This window comes from Elephantulus edwardii, unplaced genomic scaffold (genome assembly GCF_000299155.1).
Source record: "Elephantulus edwardii isolate Elephantulus edwardi_28Jun2011 unplaced genomic scaffold, EleEdw1.0 scaffold00085, whole genome shotgun sequence".
NCBI lineage: Eukaryota > Metazoa > Chordata > Mammalia > Macroscelidea > Macroscelididae > Elephantulus > Elephantulus edwardii.
In genome coordinates this window covers 5,185,530-5,206,250 of record NW_006399835.1, presented here as the reverse complement: position 1 = coordinate 5,206,250, position 20,721 = coordinate 5,185,530, and the positions used below count along the sequence as shown (strand labels likewise).

Sequence of the window (20,721 nt, the reverse complement as noted above, 5' to 3'; positions counted from 1 at the left end):
AGCCTTCTTCCTTATTGCAACATTCACATGTAGGATTTGCAGTTACTTAGAAAGACCTTCGACGAGGTGATGGATGACACAGTGAATGTGGTAATGGAGTCAGGTGTGATGGATATTGTGAGCTAGGCTAAGAATAGGGCAAGGTTCACAGCCATGAGTAAAAATTCACTCCATTGCACGTAACAACAGCAACAAGAGCCCTGGTTAAGCACTGAACTGCTAACAAAATCTAGTGGTTTGGCCCTTAAAGATAAAGACTTTGTGATCTATAACCATAATGATGACAGCCTGAAAATCCTACGACGCAATTCTCTGCCATATTGATCACTGTAAGTAAAACTAACTACAAGGCAGAGGCATTTTTTCAGTCACTGGCATCCCTTCTCATACCCAGTCACCTCCAGGTGGAACAGTTCCCAGGTGGTATCTTAATCTCACTGATTCCTTCTTGGCCTTAGCAAGTTCATGTGCTTATTTCTGGGAAAATGAATCTACAGATTTTTACTGTATTTTTAAAGTGTGATTCAAAAGAGGTTAAGAAACAGGGCTCTGACAAATAAAACTGTAAATGAAGATATATATGAAGGCCAGACACTAAACTGAAGAACAAGACACTAATACTTGCTACCAAGGTCAACCTTACTGGCATCCCAAAGAGCTCAAAGGACAGGGCCAAAGGATGACAAAATGTTATGTTTCTAAATATGCCTACCCATACAAATTATCAACTTGTCCCTGTGTTTTAGGAGAGAGTAAGAAAGAAGATATATAGTTGTCCTCATGTAAACTCAGCCTCCTTTAGGACTTTAGTATGCAACTATTATTGAAGCAGTACAGATATCTTACAGTCATCAGTGGATTCTACCATTAATTGCCCAGTTAGAAGTTAAATGATCATTAAATAATAGAAGAAAAAGATCAATAAAATTAGCAGAGAATTAATATGAATGAAGAAAATATTTCATTTAAAATGGTATTCCATTTCATCAGTAAAATTTACTGCTCCCTTCTAAGAATAGAATAATTGCCTTGACACTGAGTCACCTATTTAAATCTGTACTGTTGATCGTCACTATGAATCGCCCAGGACTCGATGGCACTTAACAACACAGAGAAACCAGTTGCCTAGTGGACCGGAAGTGATGCTATCAAGCCAAAGGTGGGTGACTCTAATCCATGGCCCTAAGGCCTGTTTTTCATTGTTTTTGTTCAAACAGTCTTCTAGGTCGTATAGCCCTGGCGTATCCACTTGCCATGCAGAGGTAACTTGTGGTTGCTGTGAAGCTGGACACTGTGACACTGAGGTATAAAATGTGATAACGGTTACCCATGGTGGACAGTGTCTGGTGGCGCTCCCTGGTTGAAACAAGCTTGGAATCAGGAGTGACATCCACTTCCATAAATAGCTTGCCTCCAGAAAAACTACGAACCTGGAGAAAGGATTAAAGTCCGCACACAAGTGTTGAGGATTTTAGTTCATAGGGTCGCTATAAGTCGCCTACGACTCAACAGCACTTAACAACAACTGTTGATTGAAAATTAAATTAGAGATAATTACCTTCTCTTTGCCAATTTGTATACCTTTTATTTCCTTCTTTTGTCTTATTGCTATCGCTAAGACTTCCAATATTGAATAGGAGAGGTGTTAGTGGGCATTCTTGCCTAGTTCCTGTTCTTAAATGGAATGCCTTGAATCTCTCTCCATTAAGAACAATTTTGGTTCTCAGTTTTGCATATATACTTTTTGCTCTGTTAAAGCTTAACATCAAGAAAACAAAGATTATCACCACTGGGCCAACTGGTAGCATCAGCAGAGATTGAGATAGTTAACAGTTTTAGTTTGCTTGGCTCCATAGTCAACACTCTTGGTACCAGCAGCCAGGAAATCAAGAGACAAGTTACAATGGGAAAGTCAGCTGGCAAGGAACTCTCCAGTGTACTGAAAAGCAACACTGTCAGGCTGGAGTCTACGATGTGCCTGATCCGGGCTATTGTCTTCATTACTGTGTGCTATGCATCAGAGAGTCAGACAGTGACTAGGGATGATAGAAAGGGAACTGATGCCTTTGAGCTGTAGTGCTGGAGAAGAATATTGAATAGGAGAACAAACAGGTTTGTCCTGGAGAGGGTGAAGCTGGGCTGCTCCTTAAGAGTCAAGGATTCTGAAGCTTAGTCTGACATACTTTGGGCAGGCTGTGAGGACGGATCAGTCCTTAGAGAGGGGCATCATGTTTGGGAGAGTGGAGGGACAGCACAGGAGAGGAAGATCCTTGAAGAGATGGATCGATTCAGTGATTGGGGTAGTGGGAGTAGGTGTGTCAGAGACAGTGAGGTTGGCACAGGACAGAGCAGGGCTTAGGGCTCTTGTACACAGGGTCCCTAAGAGTCACAAGCAACTCAATAGCACATAACACCCCAAGAACATCTAAATTGTAGTTAACCTACAGCAAATGAAGGAAAGACATGCTAAAGCTAATCCAGAGACGACAATACATTCATACGCTTCCCAGCACTTCAAATGTGGTGAGTCTGAACTGAAATGTGTTAGAGGTGCAAAAATCCATGGAATTCTGAAGTCTTGGTATTGAGAAAAAGAAAAATATATCATTTATTTAAAAATGGAAAATATTTCATTACAATTTTTCATGCTACTTTATTGTTGAATATTTTATATATTTTATATTAAGTAAACTATATTAAAACTAAATTCATACTTTTCTCTTAATACGTCTACAAGATAGGTCAGAGTTCAGATCTATTTTTCATAGGATTGCTGTCTTTCCTGACTCAATATCACCGAATAACAACTAGATAGTTTATTATCACAAAGTCCTCAAAGTATATTTCTATTGGATAATGGTGTCCTTTGAGGTAATTCACATGAACCAAGCCCAATATCTAATAATATATTTCTATGTCACCTGTCTTAGGTCACTTGTCTCCTAAAGAATCTTTGAAAACCACATAGATAATCTCTTATCCTCCATTTCATCTTCAGTCCCTCCTACATAGATAAAACTCCATCTTTAATCTCTTTTCACAATTATCTCAAAAGAATGAGCTACAGTGTACTCACTGGTTCCTCTTTCTCAATGCATATTAATTTTCACATCCAACCCTACAAGATATACGTCTTCAAACTGTAAGTCCTCATCATCTCTCACTCAAACACTAGTCATAGACACACTGTTTTCCCTGCTTACAAACTATCTCCTTTTGGACACATTTTTATGTATTCTTACATTTTAAAGTGATGATATTAATTTCTTTACAACATATTGCTGATCATCTCATCTACTTCTTGACATAATAAAAAATGGTACACTAATTCAGTCCAAATCTTCCTATAGCTCTGCAGAATAATGATGGGCAATCTCCTCCCTTGTGATTAGCTGCCTCTAATAACCCTCTGGAGGGTCAAGTCAGTTCTGACTCGATGGTACACAACAACAAAAATTCTATAAAGTACTCCTTTTTGAGAATTACTTTAATTCTCTCTAGCCTGTACTGAGAAGCCCAGTCTCATTTTTCCTCTCTCCTTATAAAACATGCCCTGTACTATTGTACTGTACTGCTAATGTATAGGATTAGGAAAGTCTGCTTGCAGGGACTTCTCCAAAATCCTGAAGAGTAATAATACCAGTTTAATGATTAAGGTGTGTCTGATTCAAATTACGGTCTTTCCACTCACTTGTTATGTGCCTGACTGGAACAAGTTGACCCTAGTCTTTCGTGTCTGGAGGAGAGGAGCCAGATGTAAAGTACCAATAGCCAGGAAGAGAAGAGTCCCATAAGAGATAAAGGGAAGTCCTTTAAAGGATAAAGAACAATATTCATTTAAGTTTATTCTCTACTATAGCAATGTTTTTTCTTAACTAGAACAAATACTAAACACTCAAATTAGTACTTGGAATAGTAAGAGTTGACACACATCTGATAGTATATCATAACATAAACTTTAAGGTAGCATATTTCACACTGGTGTTATGGGTCCCATCTGTTTGTCTTATATTTCAGGAACCATTAGTTTTTAATGAGGCCCCAAAATTGAGATTCTTTAACAGTTTTGTTCTCTTATGGCATAATCCATGTGCACTTCCAGAATTTAGGACCACTCCTGCTTGCAATCAGGAGTGGCATCCACTTCCAAAACAGCTTGCCTCTGGAAACCATATGAACCTGGAGAAAGGGTGAAAGTCACACAAGTGTTCAGGTCTTTTGATCACAGGGTTGTTGTTATAAGTCACCTGAGACTCAACGGCACTTAACAAGAACAACAACTGATACCTTGGGAGCTCAGGTGGCTTAGTAGTAAGGAACTGTACTTTCAACACAATGGCAGACTATTCACCTCCTGTTCTAAAGAAAGATGGACAATTTACAGCCTCTGAAAACTCAATGGTGGGTCAGTCATGAGCCAATTTCAAACTGGAGGCATATAACAAAAGTGCTATATTGAAATGTAACTGAAATAAAGTTTACCAGACAAAATTTTAAAGAAAAATAGTTAACTTTCCTACAGGATTTACTTTTAATGAAAGAAAATTATAAAGATATTTTTCATCCCAAGTAAATAAATCAACTGTTGCACTAACAACCAACAAAACGCTGAAAAAAAAATCCTGACAAGTTATGCTCACATGAGCATTTTTTAATAGTTTAACATATAGTTTTATGGCCCTCCGCCGCCCTCAACGCGGCTGGGAGTGTCCACTCTCCATCCACCAGCATGGCCATGTCCTCCCAGTACCGCCAGCTGCTGAGTGACTACAGACCACCGTCCCTCGGGTACACCCAGGGCACTGGGAACAGCCAGGTGCCACAGAGCAAGTACGCAGAGCTGCTGGCCATCATTGAGGAGCTGGGAAAGGAGATCAGATCCACCTACGCGGGCAGCAAGAGCGCCATGGAGCGGCTGAAGCGAGGCATCATTCACGCCAGAGGTCTGGTCCGGGAGTGCTTGGCCGAGACCGAATGCAACGCCAGATCCTAGTGCCTCACTGGCCCTCGGGATTGTCCATCTCTTCCCAGGATGAGAAGGGCCCACTCACTCAATCTCCCGTTTTCTTTGTTTTCAAAGTGCTGACTTTCCCTGTTTGGTTTTTTTTTTTTTTTCTCTTTCCCCTTTCCCTTCTCTGGTTCACAGGCCGTTTGGGTAGGATCTGCGTTTTCAGTAGATAGGCACTCCCCCGGTTTGGGTCTCCCTTCCCAAGTCTTGATTTACAAACAGCAAGCAAAGTGACCAGTTCTGTGGCAAACTGTAGCTCCCACGTGTCTCATCTCCCTCTGCTCTTCCGCTTACGTGAATGTCACCGAAACTGTCCTCGCCCCACCCCTCGCCCCATAAGCTAATAGCAGTCTTCAAGATCTTGTTCGTTCCATGAATACTAACCGCGCGCTTTCTTAGTATCTGAGCCCTCCAGTGGCCATCCAGCCTAGATTCTGCTCAACAAAACTCTTGCTGAAGCATTTGCATGATTTAGAGTGCTTTAAAGTCAATTAAAAAAATATATATAAATGCACAAGTTATAAATACAAAGAACATCAGGCCAAATGCATCAAAGACCCCCTCACCCCCTGAGAATTTTCACACAGAGACGGTCTTGGTGATTTCAGTTGTGCGTTAATGTTGATCACACACCATTGGGGGAAGAAAAAGACTCACAGTGTTGGCATCTTTGTATGTATTTATTACTTGAGGTAATAAAGCTTATTTTCATTAAAAAAAAAAAGAAAAAAACCATATAGTTTTATTTTTAAAATCACATTATAGTATTCAGAGAAATGCATACAATTAAGATAAACCATTAATCTTAGAATGAAGAAGTACTGCATAAAGTACTTATATCTTCTCTTATTTTATGCATACATAAATCCTTCGGGTAACAATAAAAAGAATAACCACTATTTTAACTTCTTTCTTTTTGTTAATTATAATATTTTAATAAAAGGTATGTTTTATGCTCATTCTTGTTTCTAAGATCATTAGGATCATAAACTAAGGACTGGGAGATATGAATGTGTACAAATCCCAGTCCAGCCCAGCAAACTGCCAAACACTGTTCTTATTGTTTCCTTTGCAAATAACAGCTGGTTAATGCTTTCTCAAACAGATGAGGGCTTAGATGAGTCAGAGGGCTTATACACTAATGACACATAACAACACAGAACTCGGGTAAGCTACCCTTATCGTTTGATTATCCCATTACCAAGCTTCTAAAGAAAAGAAATTCTGTGGAACATGAAATGGTATCTTTAGAACAGGAACTCATTGAGCACGATTCATAGTGACCTTATGAACAAAAGACCTGAAGCCTTTCTGTAACTATCATCATCTCTCAAAGTTCATAGAGTTTCCAGAGGCATGTTGCTTAGGAAGTTCAAGGATTCATATTGGGGGGAAAATTTGAAAGCCTAAAAATCCCAAAGAAACATATCGCAGTGTTAGCATAAAAGGTGGCTTTTCTAGTCATTATGTTAGCCGCTTCTGGTCTCCAACTATCTTAACTGCAGGCACAAGGTTTTACAAATCATCAACAGCTGTGGGATGAAGGTAAGAGAAAGAGCGCTTCCCCATATTGAGTAGCAAGACTTGAGGGAGACTGGAGCAAGACCCTGATAAGAGTAAGGTCCTGGTGAAAAGATTCTGGTGATGGTTCTGGAGAGAATGTGGCACTACTGTGACTACTGTGGAGACTCTGGTAAGGTGTAACCAGAGGAGCCCTGAGACAAAGACCATAGTTAAAAGTTTTGCTGTTCTAACCATATGATGGAAGGAAAAGCTGACTGCTGAAGTGAAAGTGGAGATTGGATTAATTGAGAAACTATGCCTTGAGACTGCTGAACTAAAAACTTGAATTGGGTGATTTTTTTTTGCCTCCCCTACTCCCCAACTTACTTCTCAATAATACTCCAAGCTTGGTACTACAGTCTATGTGTCAATAATGAGTAAATGAACCTCTTGCTGCTGGTAGGGCTCTACCAACACCCTGAGGCTGGACTACGAGCTCTTTATCTGCTATCTGCTCTCAGGCGCGATGAGAGGCTGTGTTATTCTCACCCTCTCTGGCCCTTTCAGAGAACACGCATGGCCCTGTGGCCCATGTACCTTTTTTTCTTTATTTATTATTTTTGTGTGAGTGTACCGTCAAATCAGATCTGACTGGTACAGGAGGAGACTGTCCCTCCTTCCCCGGCAGAGCATCTGGTGGATTCAAACCGTGCACCTCTGGGATTGTAGTTGCAGCTCCTTGCCACTAGGCCACCAGAGCTCCCCCCATGTACCATTTTATATTCACTAGGCACATGTTCACAGACAGTAGAAAAAAAGAAACATTAAACTCTTCAGTCTTCAAAAAGAAACTAATGATAAATAATAATAATAAACTAATAAGCTAATGTTCCACCAAATGGTAAAAGCTTCAACTTAGAAACATGCTTCCAGTCCTTGTTAGAAACTTCACAAATTAAGTGAAACTGGTTCTGTTATAGATTTTTATCAGTTTGAATTCAACCACTGTTTGAAAATATGGGAAGGTAAGGCATTTTTTTTCCTTCTAAAATTAATGATAGTTTTCTCTGCATTATTACTATAGTTTTTTATTCAAAACTTTAAAACAATCTTATAAGAATTTAAAGCATTCAATTAAACTACCCTGGAAATATAGTTAGAAATCTATATTGAGTCAGATCATTTAAATCCATTAAATATTTGAATTATAAATTCTTAAGATTCACACATAAAAAGACAGTGAACAGACACAATAAAAAAAAAAAACCCAAACAAAAACAAAAGAAAAATCAACCCCATATTCAACAGTTCACCAACTGATGTATCGTCTTCACAATCACATGCTATGAGTCAGAAAGATGGACAATGACTAAGGATGATAGATGATGAATTGATACCTTTGAGTTGTGGCACTAGAGAAAAGTATTGAACATATCATGTACTAAAAAGAACAAACAGATCTGTTCTAAAGAGGGTGAAACGAGGCTGCTTTTTGGAAACAAGGATTTTGAAGATTCATCTGACATACTTAGGACATGTTACAAGAAGAGACCAGTCAGTCCTTGGAGAGGGACATCATGTTTGGAAGGGTGGAGGGATAGTGCAAAAGAGGAAGACCTTGGGTAAGATGGATAGACTCAATGACTGGGATACGGGGGTTAGATGTATAAGAGAAGATGAAAGTGGTTCAGGATAGATCCGGGTTCAGAGCTATAGTGTGAGTGAGAGTTGACTCAACAGCACATAACAACAATAGTGAAATTACAAAAGCAAACAAGAAACTACTGTATAGATAAAATCACTTAAGAGAGAAAGAGCCAATCCTGACAATACTTTATTCCTAAACCTTAAAATTAAAACTGAGAGGAAGCATGAATAGTGCATTGACCCATGGCTGTTTAGTCAACTCCTACTCACAAGTTTCGGGGTGTTTTGTTTTTTGGTATTTTTTCCTTTCTTATTTTATTTTATAGTGGTTTGCATACAAAATTCATATATATATTGGTTACATTCATGTACACTGTATTTCACACATTCCTTCATTCACTTTGTGTTTCATATGTTCATTCCCATACAGTGTGTTTTATAAACTTGATCACAACTGATTTATGCCTAGTCTTTTTAGGTCGTTAGTAGATCTATCCTGATTCCTTCACACCCTCCCTGGACCCACCAAATTCTATGATCTCGTAATTGCCCTTCCTCTCCAACTTCTGTCCTCTTGCCTCCCTCCCCTTCCCCCTCTGGACTTTAATCACTATCTTACTAGTTATCCTCCTACATTTATAATAATAATCTTATGCAGTATTTGCCCTTATAAGACTGAGTTAGTTTTGCAAATCTACATAGGAGATTGCACTTCTTTCACAGATCAGCTTGTGAATTTGAGCTGCCAACCTTTGTTAAGCATTCAGCACAAATACTAGAAAGTTTACCAGACCTCAAACAAAGATAATCTACATGTTGAGAAAAACAATCCATGGTTATAAGCTATTTTTTTTCTCACAATCATGAAACTCAAATGAGATTAAATAAGATTATTTACAACAAATTTGATCATTTATAAAATAAAATTCTAATAGCAATCCAAGTTCTTTAATTAATTTATTTGTCTTTATTCTTAGGAGCTAGCTTGCACTTTCCAGGAAATACTACAGTGATCAATATTTAACTATAAATACTCCATAGGTATACGTTTAAAACACTCTTAATGCATTAAGTCTACAAATTCTATAGTGCATATAGTTCAGAAACCACATGTGTAAAATCCATTTTATCTCTACTTTTATTACTTTTTTTATTATCAAAGCAATTAGACACCAGAAGAAAAGCATTAGTAGATTTGTATGTGATTAAAAACATTTCTTCTTTATTCTAATCCCAGTGATTAAAGAACAGTTTCAGGAAACCTTAATTAGGCCTTTCTCTTAATAGTTGCAGACTCCTGCTGGGCAAAAACAAAAGTAGGGCTTTAATTTCTATTTTGGACATAGATCTAAGTTGATAAAATGAAATTCCTTTAAATCTATATAAACACAGTTGGCCAAGCAGCATAGTTAATACTGTTCAATATAAGAAGATAAGTCAAATCCTGACACTAGTGTTAATGAATAGTCTCTGATACTTGCAGAATATGACAGAACTCATGGCTACTGGACAGGTGAGCAGCAGGGAATTAAAGAATCCATTTTTTCACTTCTTGGCTTGGTGACCTTGAGTAAGTCACTGAGAAGCACCTAAGAACGTCTATTTCCTCCTAAGGAAACAACAATAAAAAACCCACAAGAACAACCAAAACTCTGTCAGACACACCAACACACACAGACACACACAAAGAGAGTGCATGCATAATGGGTAAAATCTGAATTGGCTTTCTGATACTGAAAATGTACAATAGTTATGGAAGATACTAATATTAGTGTAAGCATAGTAAATTTTCAAAATAAAAAGTGAAAAGAAAACCACAATGAATAGTCCAAATAAAAGTACCAGCATTCCATCCAGCTCTCAAATTCTATAGTTCTATAACAAGCATTTTGGGGTGGTTTTTTTTCTTTCTACAAGGTTTCTATATTTCCTTCTCCTACTGTCCCTTCATAATGTTTCTTATTTATTATTTTTATTTATCTTTCAAAGGCTTTCATCAGCCAGTAATGCTCACATTACTTACTGCTTTATTACTAAGGGCACAAAGAGTAAAAGACAGCAAATATGGAAAAGCAGAAATGGATAAATAAAAATGGCTGAGTACAACTGTTAAAAGATGAAGCTAAATTACTCGCAAAGAACGTGTATAACTTGCATAACTTCATCCTTCAACAATTACCTACTCAGGGTCTATTTTCAGTAACTTAATTAGGCTTAAATTAGTGGTGTACAACAATAAATAAAAACAGAACTAAACATATCACAGGCATCTGAGAACTTACAGTCCAGGAGAGAAAGGAAGGAACAAAGCCATAATTCAAATAAGTGTAAAAACTATACTCCAATCAGGACAGTCCTCAGAAGAGAGCAAGGAAACATTGCATGGTTCAAAATCAGGAAAGGAATGTATCAGGGATGCATACTTTACCAATCTATATGCAGAACAGATCATTCGAGAAGCAGGTCTTTGTGAGAAGGAATCTGGCATAAGGATTGGAGAAAGACACATCAACAACCTGAATTATGCAGATGATACAACCTTCAATATGGATTGAAGCTCAACATGAAGAAGATGAAGATTCTCACTATTGGACCAACCGGCAGTGAACACCATGACAGATGCAGAAGACATTGAGGCTGTTAACAAGTATAGCTTGCTAGGTTCCACAAACAACACTTTTGGCACCAGCAGTCAGGAAATAAAAAGGCAAAATCTGCTGTCAGGGACATCTCCAAAGCACTAAGAAGCAGCGATGTAGTCTAGAGACTAAGGTCCAGGACACAGTCTTCACAATTACTTGCTAAGCATCAGAGAGCTATACAGTGACTACGGATAACAGAAGAAGAACTAATGCCTTTGAGTTGTGGTGCTGGAAAAGAGTTCTGAACATACCATGGACTGCCAAGAAAACAAATAGGTCTGTCTAGGAGAAGGTGAAACAAATTTTCTTCATAGAGGCTAGGATTATGAACATGTCTCACATACTTTGGGCATATGGCCAGGAGGAACTGGTCCTTGAAGAAGGATATCATGCTCAGAAGGGTAAAGGGACAGTGCAGTGGAAGATCCCAAATGAGATGGACTGATCCAGTAACGAGGGCAATGATTGTAGGTGTGTCAGAGTCAATGAGATTGGTTCAGGACAGGGCAGGCTTCAGAGCTGTTGTGCATAGGGTCACTATGAGTTGCAGGCAACTTGACAGCATATAACAACAACAACAACAACAACAACAATAACCTTTTACTACGGATTAAACATATATCCAAAATACATGTATTGTAATTGTTGCTGCTAGTGCCACTAAGTACGATTCATAATTACCCTAAGAATAATGAATCTAAAAACCTTGTCTTACCCTGAACCAACTTTATACTAACCTCAACACACTTGAGGTCCTGCCATAGGCACTGTATCAATCCATCTGGTTTGGGGTCTTTCTCTTCTTCACTGACCCTCCACCATTCCAGGTATGATGTGCTTTTCCAAGGAATACCCTCTTTCAGCTTCCCGAACTCTAAGAAAGTAACTTCTTTAAAGTCACCCATCTGTGGTATTTTTTTTGTTAAAGTAGCACTTGGAAACTAAGACACACTATAATTGTTAGCAAAGTGCTCTGCAAAGAAATTCAACCTAGTGAGGTCTAGAATAGCTTCCCTGTAGAAATAGAGATCTTTTTTTTAAATATTTTATTTAAAACATAAACAGAGTGGAGCTATTAACAGATTCTGCTAGTAATCAAAAAGATTGAAACTTAAGAGTTCATGCAGAAGTGCCTGGGAAGAAAGGCCTGGAAACTTGCTTCTGTCAAATCAGCCAGTGGAGCATAGTTCCCCTCTAGCATATGCGGAGTCACCAAGAGTTACCATGTGATTCAACACCAACTGCTTTATTAATGAGAGGAAGAAATAACACCTGCAGTAGAAATGAGCATGGGCAAAAGCTCTGCAGCAAAGAGGAATAGAGCAGTTCCCAGGAGCTTGACAGGAAATAAAGCCAGAGGGATAACATGGGCCTTATGAGTTATGCTAAGATTCAAAAGCAATTAAATACATGATATTGTTATACTTTCTTTTCCTGTGTGTGTAAGTTTCGATTTTAGATAACTGTTAAGATTTTATTTAATTCCATCTTCAATAAAATATTAATATAAGAGTACTAATTTATTTGAACTTAGTCCTCCTAAGCTGGTCACTTAAACTGTTTGTGTGTATATGTGTGTGTATATATATTTGTAAAATATAAATAAAGTTCTCTAACTTATCTGTATCTGAAAGGTACAAAGACTTAAACGAGAAATGGCATTTTGAAAGACACAGCACAGAAGAAATTTTTATATTCTCAAAAATGGCACTTCAAATAATATTAATGCTAGCTTATGACAAAACTATTTTTATGTTAGTCAAATTAGGCCAGCTGCAAAATGAGAAAAGAAATAAGTCCACAAAACCAAACAGTATGGCATTTTCTCCAGAATAAGAAAAAATGATTAAGAAAAATCAACTTTAGAAAATATTTCTCCTTAGGATAGTATGTTGTTTTCTTCTAAGTGACAAATATAAATTTTCAAGAGGAAGAAGGCAGAAAAATTAACAAGACCAAACAATATTCAAGGTGTATAGCATAGGGCTTATCTCTGCTGGCAAGTTTCATCAAGGAAAATATTTTAAAAGATTAGTAACGATGGAGTGAGAATTATAAAAACATTCACTTTAAAGGCAAGAGCTATTGATTATCCCAAAATTACCACAAAGTTGGTATTCCTTAGTTATTTTATCATTATTTACAACATCATTTCTATGCAGAGGTCTTTAGGATATAAAGCCATCATTTTTCCTTCTAACCACTGGCATCTGGCTAACTCAAGCAAGAATAATAATGCTTATACTATAATTACCTCTTCCATGGGTCAGCATAATACTGTGTTTATTATTTATCACAGAAATGCTAAAGAATTTATACATTTATAAAGAAAGACATATCTGAACTACAAGTAAGCTGCTATACAAATGAACTAATATTAGGACATTAACTGTTAAGCCTACACCAGAAAAACCTTCAATAACAAGACCTCTAGGGCAGGTTCAACTGCTCTTAGAAAACTGTGACTATTTTTCAGATTTGTTCCTCACAGAAAATATACTGTTTTCCTTGGTGGCAGAATTTCAATGAGAAGAATCTGTCCCACAAAGCCTTCCTTGCTCTCAAAAAAAAAAAAAAAAAAAAAAAGGAAAGAAAGAAAAAAAAGAAAGACTTTATAAAGCAGGAAAGGATGACTGATATCATTGAAATCACCTGTGTAATATGGCTAAGCATGAAGTTCATCCAAATAGTTTCTACTGTCCTTTAATTCCTTCTAATGAATTTAGCTCTCATGGATAGTGGTAAGGAGTAGTGCTGCTAGCTCACAGGCACGTGGTTTGAGTTCACCTGCTGCTTCACTGGAGAAATATTGCCACTCTCCTATTCCAGGTGATTTATGGCCTCTGAAAATCCACTCAAGGTTAAGCTAGGAGTCATTTCAACTTACACAAAAGTGAAAATGAAAAGGAAGTTTTGGTAGCCTATTGGTTAGGGGTTGTGCTGCTAACCCAAAGACACTTGTTTCAAAACTACAAGTTGTCCCTTGGTGGAAACATGGACAATCCCAAACTGTACAATACAGTCTCTGAAAACTTCCTGAAAGATCAGATATGAGTTGATTCGAACTCAATGACACGTAACAACAATGGACATGAAAAGAAAGATCAACTGGCTTTTTATATCCACTCTTAACTGAGAATTACAGCATTTGAAGAAATGAGATAAAAAAATCTGAGTAAGCCTCCTGAATAGACTCATTATGTGCATCAATCCATCAAAGATAATAAGAAAAATACAGTAAGAAGATCTTCAAGCTAGAATCTAGACATGAAAATTTAATAAACCTACGTCAACTAGCTAGTATTTTGTCATATTTTATGCAAATTGTTGTATATATAATTATTTCTATATGAAAATGAGTGAAATTCACATTATGTCACAAATACGGTCTATCTCATATGTCAGAAGGGAGCTTTGGAGACACATACTGTAGAGAGTTACACTGCCAGCTCAATACAATGCTTCTCTGATAATCTGATTCCACCAGTGGTTCCTCCGGAGAAAGCCGGGCAATCTCTTCGTGAGTTAAGAGCCTCTGAAATCAGAGTCAGGTCCAATTTAATGGGAATGTTAGCTTTTCACATGTCACAAGTAAACAGACTTTGATAATACAGTTGGGATTTTTTAAGCTCAATTTCAATTCCTTAAACTTCCAACTACAAGTTATTGCTTATATTTAGTAAATATAACTATATAGTAAATGCTGAAAAGAATGGCTAATTGGATTTGTGAAAGAAAAAGAAAAGGAAATGTCTCCAAGTTTTATGAATTCATCTAGATCCCATTCTTTCTCTTTCCCATTACCAACACCCTAAGAGTGAGACTCTAGAACTTACTTTTATTATTGAAACGCTATTTCAGAAGTGTCTTCATTATTAATCCCATCAAACTAATTCTCCCTACATGGTATATCAAATCTCATGACTTAAAGTATTTGAGTTTAATTTCTTAATATAAGATTCTCTACTACCAATTGTTATGGTCAAGTTGATTCCAATAGTGACCTCATATTGGTTTTCAGTTAAAGGTCTTCTTCAAGGCAAAAATCACGTGATTTGGGTATGTTATTAGGAGAGGCAAGTCCTTGGAAGAAGATACTATTCTGGAAAAGGTAGAGAGTTAAAGAAAAAGAGGAAGGCTCTCAACAGGATAGACTGACATAGCAATTGTAACAACGGGCTCAAGCTTACCAGAGCTCCTGAAGATGGGACAAAGAGGATGTCCTCTAGGAGAGGGCCAAGTTCAGATCTGTTGTTCACTGGGTCACTACGAGTTGAAATGAACTCTGAGGTAACTAAGAACAATCACATCTGACTTAATTTGGTTTTTCACTTCACAAAACAATACCAGTTGCTACCAAATGAATTCTGGTCACAGAGAACCCCACCCTAACCCTAACCTACCATTTTACAAAACTGTGAAAAGAATAATAGTAAAACAAAACTTTGTCACACTAAACAAAACTGTATGCCAATTTCATATATCACTATTGACAACACTAAAAATGGTCAATCAATCTTCAAATTTAGTACCTAAACTTTTCTGCAAAAGTTTAGTGCTGCTATGTTCAAGTCAGGGGTACAGCTAAAGTTCCAGCTGTTGTCCATTCAATTCATGTATACGGCTACCCCACATGTGACAAGGTAGAGCAGTGCTCCACAGGATGGTAAACAGATGGAAGTTTTCAGAAGCAGATTACTTTAAAATTACCCTCTCCGGCAGAGCAGCTGGTGGACTTGCCATAAGGATTGCAGCCCAGCTTCCTGCCACTAGGACAAAAGAGTTCCTTAATCTGGTAGTGAAGGAGAATTACTACCTCCTTAATCAAGTATATCAACCAAATATAAAGCTTAGCAAATACCAAGAAATGAGCCTCACACTAATGCAGGGTTATTGTTGTGGATGGTACATACCATTGACCTTCAGAAGGTTTTCAGAAGGTGTCAATTATACTGGAAGAGATTGCTCAATTGCTCATCGTTCCCCCACAGAGTGCTAGTGGATTCTAAGCACCTGCCTTCAGGTCTGCAGCGTATTTCCTTACCACACTTATGACACTACTGCAATGTCATGGTTTTTGTTAGGTGCCGTTGACTCTAATACGACTCACAGCAACCCTATGAACAACATATCTGAATCTTGTCCTTTCCTGTGTCATCCTCATCATCTCTAACACAACTGAAGGCACTGTCCCTGTGTTAATCCATTTCATTGAGGGTCTACTCGTCTTTCGCTGACCCTCTACCCCTCACTTTATCATTCACTGATATTCATACTTGTAAGTGCTAAGAGAGGTTTGACATTGAATAGGATTGATAGAAAGAGAATTGATGCCTTTGAGTTGTGATGCTGGAGAACTTCTAGAACAAACAGGTTTGTCCTGGAGAAGTTGAAGTCGGAATGCTCCTTGGAGTCAAGGATTCTGAAGCTTCGTCTGGCATACTTTGGGCATGTTACAAGGAGGGACTGGTCCTTGGAGAGGGACATCGTGTTTGGCAGAGTGGAGGGGTGGTGAAGGAGAGGAAGACCTTCGATGAGAGGGATCGATTCTGTGACTGGAGTGGTGGGAATAAGTGTGTTTGAGATGGCTAGGTTGGCACAGGATAGAATAGCATTTAGAACTCTTGTACACAGGGTCGCTATGAGTCACAAACGACTCGATGGCACATAACAACAACAAGAGAGGTTCAGGTAAAAGAGACATTAGCAAATACCAGTGCAAGTTAATGAGCTGAGATGGGAATTGTGAAGACAAAATGATTAGAAACAATATTGCTGGAAATGGAAATGACCAAAGGTATGGAGGGAAAAAATTAGTATGACATGTTTCTAGGATTATTAGGAAATGAAAGAAAAATGGCAACAGGTCTGGAGCAGTAGAAAATTAGATAGGCTGTTTAAAAGAAATAAGATCTTATAGAAAACTGAGGAGGAGGAGAATGAATCAAAGAGGATATTTAATCTTTAGCAACAAAAACAAATGCCTACAATGGGGATTAAAATGCCAAAGATTAGAAAATCTATGCACTGGATTAACTAGGTATTGGACCGCCAATTCAATTATGTATATAGGAAAACTGAAATAACACAGTTAAAAGCATTGACTGTAAGAAGCAGTAAAGATAACCTTTAAGGGTTGGGTCCTGTGTTGTTGTGTATCATAATTGGAACCAACCCACAGGTGACCCTCAGGCAGGTTTTCAGAGGCAGTTAATGACATAGGAGGAGACTGCCCTACCATCTTTCATGGACCATCTGGTGGCCTTGAAAGGCATACCTTTGGGATTGTAGTGCATTTTGAGACTAACTATAGAAAAGAAGGGAGCTGTAGAAAGTGAAGTCTGGTGGCCAAGTCCATAGGGAGCTGCACTGCTAATTAAAAGGGAGTTGTCTCTGATGGTGCAAATTCACCAGCAGCTTCAGGAGATAAAGATGGACAGTATCGTCCTGTGAAATTTACAATCTATGAAATCCTATTGGGGGATCAGCTATGAATCAGTTCTGAATCTACAGCAATGATACGTAGGTGGGATAAAACAGAAATAGATTAAAAAGATGCAGTCATGGATGATTTATAGAGTTGATAGCAACTAAAAGAAGCAAAGACATTGCTCAATGAGTATAGTACAGCTCCATTACTTTGAAATCAATGCGTGATTTTCAAATAAAAGTGAAAATAATTCATTAACATCACAGTGAAAATTAAGAATTAAAAGGCATCAGGAATGCTATCTTGCTTCAGAGTGTAAGCTTGAGGATATGAGCATTTAGGAAACAGGATCCAACAAAAGGAATGGAAAGGGAGTGTTTTAGAGCTAAGAAAAGAATCAACAGGTCAATTAAAACTACTGAAAACCAAGAGGGTTGTGTTAATAACAAAATTTAAAAAAGGCAGTAGGAAGTGCAACCAAGGCCAAAATATTAAACTGAACAAAGAGTTGTATAAAAACTCTCAGTAGGGCAAGTTCTACAAACAGAAACACATTGAAGCTCAAATTCAAGAAACAGCAGAACGCATTGGTTAGGAAAAATGCAGAAGTCAGGGACAACATCCAGTTTGGTAATAAAAGAAAGAAGGCAATTTCTCAGGGTGATAAAAGAAACAAGTATTTAATAAGTTAGGTTTTGAGGGTTTTTTTTTCTTTCAGACTAATACATGCATACAAAATCAAACTGTTAATATGAAACTGCTAAACTAAGACATTCCTCAACTAAAAACACTTCATTCACTTTTCCTGGAATAAAGATTAACAATTGCAAATAATATAATTAAGTCTTTTGAAAGAATTGGGGTTGGGTTCTTTTTGTTTAAATGTTCTAGTTACCAGAAATCCATGTGCTTTCCTTTAAATATGTCCTAATACGACTAGAGTAGCCTTTTATTAAAAATGTCACAAATTTCATCAGAATTAGTGAAAACATACTTTAACAAAGACTTCAGATAAACATTGTTTCAAAGAATTTCTTAGGTACCGTCAAGCTATGATTCATAGTGCACCCAATGCTGCACCACCCTCAAAACATCTCAAGCTTAAACCAGCTGGTGCAATCACTGTGTCAATCCACCTGACTGTTTTCCCATCATGATGTCTTTTTCCAAGGACTGGGGCCTTCTGACAACATTCCCTATGTGAGCCAAAATTTCACAATTCTTGCCTCCAAGGACCACCCTCATTTTACTTCCTTCAAGGAGTATTAAAAAAAAAGTGATAATATATTATTTCTATAATAACCATGTCAAATTAGATTCCAGGCATAAAGGTAAAATTGTTTCTTCCATAAAAACTGCATTTAGTAAATCATTCATTAATTTTAATGGCTTAGCATGATCAAAAATCAACATTTATTGAGACTGTACTCAGTATCCCTAAATGCAAAGAAGAATTTGAACTTGTATGGTAGATCAGGCATTGGACTGCTAATGGAAAGGCTGGTAGTTCAAATTCACCAGCCACCTCTGGTGGGAAAGATGAGGTCATCTGCGTCCACAAAGATTTATAGACTTGGAAACTTTCTGGGGCAATTCTACTAGTCCTATACATTGCTTTGAGTTGAAATTAACTGAGTGACTAAGGTGGTGGGGCTAACTGATAATAAGAGAATATATTGAAAAGAAATTAAAATGATTATACATTTTTCCCAAATTAATATAAATGCAAGAACGTCACTGATTTTATGAAACTAAAATAAATAACTTACCAACCAAAAACCCATGTAATTTTGGGCACTTATGACAACAAATACAGCATAAAAGCAATGGTTATCACTGCATTTAACAAAAATACTCTGTAAGAGACCATAATTAAGACATAGTTGAAATGCACAGAGTAGAATGAAAATAGAGCCTTAGCTCCATTTTAAAATTTTAACATCAGTCTGTAGACCACGTTAGGTTTTTACAAGCTGCCTTTCCAGACAGTAATTCTTTAACCATGTTGTTTATTTGTTCATATATCCTAAGGATGATAATCCTAGTCTCTGAGGTCTACGAGGTAGAGGATATCATTGACTATTTCCAGAGGGTGTTTTTCATTATTGTTAAATAGATGCAAGACGTGAAGGTCTTGGTTCACTGCATTAATAACACATCTTTATAATCAATCTCCTGAAACAGATTGAGGAAGCAATTAAACTAGTTGACTATAAGAAAAATCTGTCTTACCATCATCCTGGAACCCCCTTGTAACAAACTGAAGAGTATGTTATCTTTAACCAATCACATAGTGTCACAGATTCTCACTTCTACGTATTTTGCTTTTAAATCTCTTCATGATGTGTCAGTCAACTGTGAATTTTACACCCTTCAGTTTCCACTCCCATAAAATAAGAATATATTGTCTTTTTCCATCCAGCAGAAAGGAAATTTGCACTCTGTGACTATGAGCATTTCACAAGTTCAGACCATCTTTGTTGCTCAATAAACCTCTTTTGATTGTATTTAAGTAGACTCTTTGATGCTGCTCTAATATTCTCATTAAGTAACTCTGAAACAAAAGAAATGTAAGAATATTTCAACTAACAAAATATTGAAAGTCTATAGTTATGGAGATTAATCATAGGGTCACACACTTTGATGGGTGCAGGGTGGATTGAGAAAAGGAAATGGGAAAGATCATGTGAAAAACAATGTATACAAACTTTTTAAGTAAACCAGTATAAAATAAAAATTTTATTTAAAAAAAAAACAAAGAAAAGAAAAATAAGTCAATAGTTGTTTAGAAAAACATATGATTTGTAGGTTAGTTAAAAATAATTTATGAATAAATTACACAGTTTGTTTTTAACCTATTTTGTCACTTCAATACAGTTAGCAGTCTATGAAATATACAGACCAGAAAATATACTAAGAACCAGATTTAGGTGGTTAGTAACATGGGCTTTGTCCTATCCTACTAACCCTTGGAAAATTCCAGAGTAAAAAAGGTATTTCTTGCCTCTGAAAAGTGACACAGTATTGAGTGAAATTATAATGAAAAGAGAGTTTCATTCAACGCATGTCTCTCTAAATTTCACAACTGCCTTGATCAATCTACACAAAAGAAATCCGACTACCTTCATGTAAAGCGTACTTGGCAAAAAAATTAGATGTAACTTGATTAAGTCTAGGTTACTGTGCTTGTTAAATATAGTTAACCATGGTAAAAACTTCTTGACCAAAAAGCATGAATATAAATACTTAAGTTAGAGCAAGATGTTTCTCGGAAAGTTAAGAGATAAATTGGAAAATAATAATGAGAAAGTAATATGAAAATTATCGAACTTCAGTAGTTGGAAAACATGGACTTGGTGACAGAAATGGATTTGGAGAGAGGATGATTGAATTTTGCACAAAGACTTATTCATTGCAAATACGTGTTTTAAGAGAAATAAACGCAGGTTATATACATGGATTTTACCTGATGGTATGCACAGGAATCAGAA

The 20,721-nt window shown here is 37.1% G+C and overlaps 1 protein-coding gene and 1 pseudogene across 1 annotated transcript in view; one reads left to right on the top strand and one right to left on the bottom strand.

The window, feature by feature from the left end:
- Positions 1–20,721, bottom strand: part of CBLB (Cbl proto-oncogene B, E3 ubiquitin protein ligase) — a 326,116-nt gene that overhangs the window by 215,034 nt on the left and 90,361 nt on the right. The window lies entirely within an intron of this gene.
- Positions 4,685–4,993, top strand: LOC102843143 (annotated as a pseudogene).